This window comes from Cherax quadricarinatus, chromosome 12, assembly GCF_038502225.1.
Source record: "Cherax quadricarinatus isolate ZL_2023a chromosome 12, ASM3850222v1, whole genome shotgun sequence".
Taxonomy (NCBI): Eukaryota; Metazoa; Arthropoda; class Malacostraca; order Decapoda; family Parastacidae; genus Cherax; species Cherax quadricarinatus.
In genome coordinates, this window is record NC_091303.1 from 45506062 (window position 1) to 45512061 (window position 6000).

Genomic DNA, 6000 nt, shown 5'->3' on the forward strand with positions numbered 1-6000 from the left:
ACTACACAGTTACAGTGACTAAACAGTTACATTGACTACATATTTACAGTGACTACAAAGGTACAGTGACTACAAAGGTACAGTGACTACAAAGGTACAGTGACTACAAAGGTACAGTGACTACACAGATACAGTGACTATACAGTTACAGTAACTTTAGTGGTACAATGAATACAGGGTTACAGTGATTATAATGGTACAGTGATTGCAGTGGCACACTAATTGTACAGGTTAGGTGACTACAGTGGTATAGTGGTTACACTGGTATAGTATTACATTGACTACACAGGTACAGTGATTAGTTGTACAATGACTAAACAGGTATAGTGATTAGCTGTACAGTGAGTACACAAGCACAGTCGTACACTGACTACAGAGGTATAGTATCTACAGTGATACAGTGAGAACACAGGTACTGTGACTACACATTTACGGTAGAGACTACAGAGGTAGAGTGAATGATGAGCTGGTGTCATGGAGCCTCAGTGTTTACAAGTGACACAGTGATACGTGTCATGGAGCCTCAGTGTCTTCAAGTTACACAGGGATACGTGTCATGGAGCCTCAGTGCCTTCAAGACACAGGGATACGTGTCATGGAGCCTCAGTGCCTTCAAGTGATACAGGGATACGTGTCATGGAGCCTCAGTGCCTTCAAGTAACACAGGGATACGTGTCATGGAGCCTCAGTGCCTTCAAGTGATACAGGGATACGTCTTATGGAGCCTCAGTGCCTTCAAGTGACACAGGGATACGTGTCATGGAGCCTCAGTGCCTTCAAGTGACACAGGGATACGTGTCATGGAGCCTCAGTGCCTTCAAGTGACACAGGGATACGTGTCATGGAGCCTCAGTGCCTTCAAGTGACACAGGGATACGTGTCATGGAGCCTCAGTGCCTTCAAGTGACACAGGGATACGTGTCATGGAGCCTCAGTGCCTTCAAGTGACACAGGGATACGTGTCATGGAGCCTCAGAGCCTTCAAGTGACACAGGGATACGTGTCATGGAGCCTCAGTGCCTTCAAGTGACACAGGGATACGTGTCATGGAGCCTCAGTGCCTTCAAGTGATACAGGGATACGTGTCATGGAGCCTCAGTGCCTTCAAGTGACACAGGGATACGTGTCATGGAGCCTCAGTGCCTTCAAGTGACACAGGGATACGTGTCATGGAGCCTCAGTGCCTTCAAGTGACACAGGGATACGGAAACATAAATGTTCATTCCTCTCTGGATACACATCACCAGACACGTCACACTGCCTGCAAGTGTTTCCGGATGAATATGCTTAAGTCACACTGGTGCGTCACACACCTGTACGTCACAATCCTGTGCATCACACTTGCACGTCACACGGCCCTGTTGTGGGCGGGCGCACGCACACGGACCCGCTACGAACGCCGGACACAGAGCAGACACTCACGCGATCACGAACAGCCTGCCACTCTGACGAAAACATCAGCGAGTAACATGCATACAGTGTTCCTCCCCCGCCCTTCCCCTCCCCCCAGGTGAGCCAACCCCAGCCCAACTCCCTCCTTCGTCACTGATAAGATAAGTGTTTTAGGAAGGGTTCCACGGACGTCTGGGAGAGTTATAAATAAAGGCTAAACAATCAGATCATGTGACTGTTGTTCATGTACCGTGGCGAACACAACTGAACACATGAGTGATGGTCAGGTAGTGCTTGAGTGTCACTGAACACGTGAGGGTTGTAGGGAGTGCTGGGGTGTCACTGAACACGTGAGGGTTGTAGGGAGTGCTGGGGTGTCACTGAACACGTGAGGGTTGTAGGGAGTGCTGGGGTGTCACTGAACACGTGAGGGTTGTAGGGAGTGCTGGGGTATCACTGAACACGTGAGGGTTGTAGGGAGTGCTGGGGTATCACTGAACACGTGAGGGTTGTAGGGAGTGCTGGGGTGTCACTGAACACGTGAGGGTTGTAGGGAGTGCTGGGGTATCACTGAACACGTGAGGGTTGTAGGGAGTGCTGGGGTGTCACTGAACACGTGAGGGTTGTAGGGAGTGCTGGGGTGTCACTGAACACGTGAGGGTTGTAGGGAGTGCTGGGGTATCACTGAACAAGTGAGGGTTGTAGGGAGTGCTGGGGTATCACTGAACAAGTGAGGGTTGTAGGGAGTGCTGGGGTGTCACTGAACACGTGAGGGTTGTAGGGAGTGCTGGGGTATCACTGAACACGTGAGGGTTGTAGGGAGTGCTGGGGTGTCACTGAACACGTGAGGGTTGTAGGGAGTGCTGGGGTGTCACTGAACACGTGAGGGTTGTAGGGAGTGCTGGGGTATCACTGAACAAGTGAGGGTTGTAGGGAGTGCTGGGGTATCACTGAACAAGTGAGGGTTGTAGGGAGTGCTGGGGTATCACTGAACAAGTGAGGGTTGCAGGGAGTGCTGGGGTATCACTGAACAAGTGAGGGTTGTAGGGAGTGCTGGGGTGTCACTGAACACGTGAGGGTTGTAGGGAGTGCTGGGGTATCACTGAACAAGTGAGGGTTGTAGGGAGTGCTGGGGTATCACTGAACAAGTGAGGGTTGTAGGGAGTGCTGGGGTATCACTGAACAAGTGAGGGTTGCAGGGAGTGCTGGGGTATCACTGAACAAGTGAGGGTTGCAGGGAGTGCTGGGGGATCACTGAACAAGTGAGGGTTGTAGGGAGTGCTGGGGTATCACTGAACACGTGAGGGTTGTAGGGAGTGCTGGGGTATCACTGAACAAGTGAGGGTTGTAGGGAGTGCTGGGGTATCACTGAACACGTGAGGGTTGTAGGGAGTGCTGGGGTGTCACTGAACAAGTGAGGGTTGTAGGGAGTGCTGGGGTATCACTGAACAAGTGAGGGTTGTAGGGAGTGCTGGGGTATCACTGAACAAGTGAGGGTTGCAGGGAGTGCTGGGGTATCACTGAACAAGTGAGGGTTGTAGGGAGTGCTGGGGTGTCACTGAACACGTGAGGGTTGTAGGGAGTGCTGGGGTATCACTGAACAAGTGAGGGTTGTAGGGAGTGCTGGGGTATCACTGAACAAGTGAGGGTTGTAGGGAGTGCTGGGGTATCACTGAACAAGTGAGGGTTGCAGGGAGTGCTGGGGTATCACTGAACAAGTGAGGGTTGTAGGGAGTGATGGGGTATCACTGAACACGTGAGGGTTGTAGGGAGTGATGGGGTGTCACTGAACACGTGAGGGTTGCAGGGAGTGCTGGGGTATCACTGAACAAGTGAGGGTTGTAGGGAGTGCTGGGGTGTCACTGAACAAGTGAGGGTTGCAGGGAGTGCTGGGGTATCACTGAACACGTGAGGGTTGTAGGGAGTGCTGGGGTGTCACTGAACACGTGAGGGTTGTAGGGAGTGCTGGGGTGTCACTGAACACGTGAGGGTTGTAGGGAGTGCTGGGGTGTCACTGAACACGTGAGGGTTGCAGGGAGCGCTGGGGTATCACTGAACAAGTGAGGGTTGCAGGGAGTGCTGGGGTATCACTGAACACGTGAGGGTTGTAGGGAGTGCTGGGGTGTCACTGAACACGTGAGGGTTGCAGGGAGTGCTGGGGTATCACTGAACACGTGAGGGTTGTAGGGAGTGCTGGGGTATCACTGAACAAGTGAGGGTTGCAGGGAGTGCTGGGGTATCACTGAACACGTGAGGGTTGCAGGGAGTGCTGGGGTATCACTGAACAAGTGAGGGTTGCAGGGAGTGCTGGGGTATCACTGAACAAGTGAGGGTTGCAGGGAGTGCTGGGGTATCACTGAACAAGTGAGGGTTGTAGGGAGTGCTGGGGTGTCACTGAACACGTGAGGGTTGTAGGGAGTGCTGGGGTGTCACTGAACACGTGAGGGTTGTAGGGAGTGCTGGGGTGTCACTGAACACGTGAGGGTTGCAGGGAGTGCTGGGGTATCACTGAACAAGTGAGGGTTGTAGGGAGTGCTGGGGTATCACTGAACACGTGAGGGTTGTAGGGAGTGCTGGGGTATCACTGAACACGTGAGGGTTGTAGGGAGTGCTGGGGTATCACTGAACAAGTGAGGGTTGTAGGGAGTGCTGGGGTATCACTGAACAAGTGAGGGTTGCAGGGAGTGCTGGGGTGTCACTGAACAAGTGAGGGTTGTAGGGAGTGCTGGGGTATCACTGAACAAGTGAGGGTTGCAGGGAGTGCTGGGGTATCACTGAACAAGTGAGGGTTGCAGGGAGTGCTGGGGTATCACTGAACAAGTGAGGGTTGCAGGGAGTGCTGGGGTATCACTGAACAAGTGAGGGTTGTAGGGAGTGCTGGGGTATCACTGAACAAGTGAGGGTTGTAGGGAGTGCTGGGGTATCACTGAACAAGTGAGGGTTGTAGGGAGTGCTGGGGTGTCACTGAACACGTGAGGGTTGCAGGGAGTGCTGGGGTATCACTGAACAAGTGAGGGTTGTAGGGAGTGCTGGGGTATCACTGAACAAGTGAGGGTTGTAGGGAGTGCTGGGGTATCACTGAACAAGTGAGGGTTGCAGGGAGTGCTGGGGTGTCACTGAACACGTGAGGGTTGCAGGGAGTGCTGGGGTCTCACTGAACAAGTGAGGGTTGTAGGGAGTGCTGGGGTATCACTGAACACGTGAGGGTTGTAGGGAGTGCTGGGGTATCACTGAACACGTGAGGGTTGTAGGGAGTGCTGGGGTATCACTGAACAAGTGAGGGTTGTAGGGAGTGCTGGGGTGTCACTGAACACGTGAGGGTTGCAGGGAGTGCTGGGGTATCACTGAACAAGTGAGGGTTGCAGGGAGTGCTGGGGTATCACTGAACACGTGAGGGTTGTAGGGAGTGCTGGGGTATCACTGAACACGTGAGGGTTGTAGGGAGTGCTGGGGTGTCACTGAACAAGTGAGGGTTGTAGGGAGTGCTGGGGTGTCACTGAACACGTGAGGGTTGTAGGGAGTGCTGGGGTATCACTGAACAAGTGAGGGTTGTAGGGAGTGCTGGGGTATCACTGAACAAGTGAGGGTTGTAGGGAGTGCTGGGGTATCACTGAACAAGTGAGGGTTGTAGGGAGTGCTGGGGTATCACTGAACAAGTGAGGGTTGTAGGGAGTGCTGGGGTATCACTGAACAAGTGAGGGTTGTAGGGAGTGCTGGGGTATCACTGAACACGTGAGGGTTGTAGGGAGTGCTGGGGTATCACTGAACAAGTGAGGGTTGTAGGGAGTGCTGGGGTATCACTGAACAAGTGAGGGTTGTAGGGAGTGCTGGGGTGTCACTGAACACGTGAGGGTTGTAGGGAGTGCTGGGGTGTCACTGAACACGTGAGGGTTGTAGGGAGTGCTGGGGTATCACTGAACAAGTGAGGGTTGTAGGGAGTGCTGGGGTATCACTGAACAAGTGAGGGTTGTAGGGAGTGCTGGGGTATCACTGAACTAGTGAGGGTTGTAGGGAGTGCTGGGGTATCACTGAACACGTGAGGGTTGTAGGGAGTGCTGGGGTATCACTGAACAAGTGAGGGTTGTAGGGAGTGCTGGGGTATCACTGAACAAGTGAGGGTTGTAGGGAGTGCTGGGGTATCACTGAACAAGTGAGGGTTGTAGGGAGTGCTGGGGTGTCACTGAACACGTGAGGGTTGTAGGGAGTGCTGGGGTATCACTGAACACGTGAGGGTTGTAGGGAGTGCTGGGGTGTCACTGAACAAGTGAGGGTTGTAGGGAGTGCTGGGGTGTCACTGAACAAGTGAGGGTTGTAGGGAGTGCTGGGGTGTCACTGAACACGTGAGGGTTGTAGGGAGTGCTGGGGTGTCACTGAACACGTGAGGGTTGTAGGGAGTGCTGGGGTATCACTGAACACGTGAGGGTTGTAGGGAGTGCTGGGGTATCACTGAACACGTGAGGGTTGTAGGGAGTGCTGGGGTGTCACTGAACAAGTGAGGGTTGTAGGGAGTGCTGGGGTGTCACTGAACACGTGAGGGTTGTAGGGAGTGCTGGGGTATCACTGAACAAGTGAGGGTTGTAGGGAGTGCTGGGGTATCACTGAACAAGT

General features: G+C 53.4%; 1 protein-coding gene across 1 annotated transcript in view; it reads right to left on the reverse strand.

Moving 5' to 3' along the window:
- LOC128686674 (uncharacterized) overlaps positions 1 to 1455 on the reverse strand; it is a 445607-nt gene extending 444152 nt beyond the window's left edge. The window contains exon 1 of the mRNA XM_053773696.2: positions 1423 to 1455. The gene's annotated coding sequence lies outside the window, so the exon portion shown is untranslated. The remainder of the gene's footprint in view (positions 1 to 1422) is intronic.
- Between the last annotated feature and the right edge of the window lie 4545 nt (positions 1456 to 6000).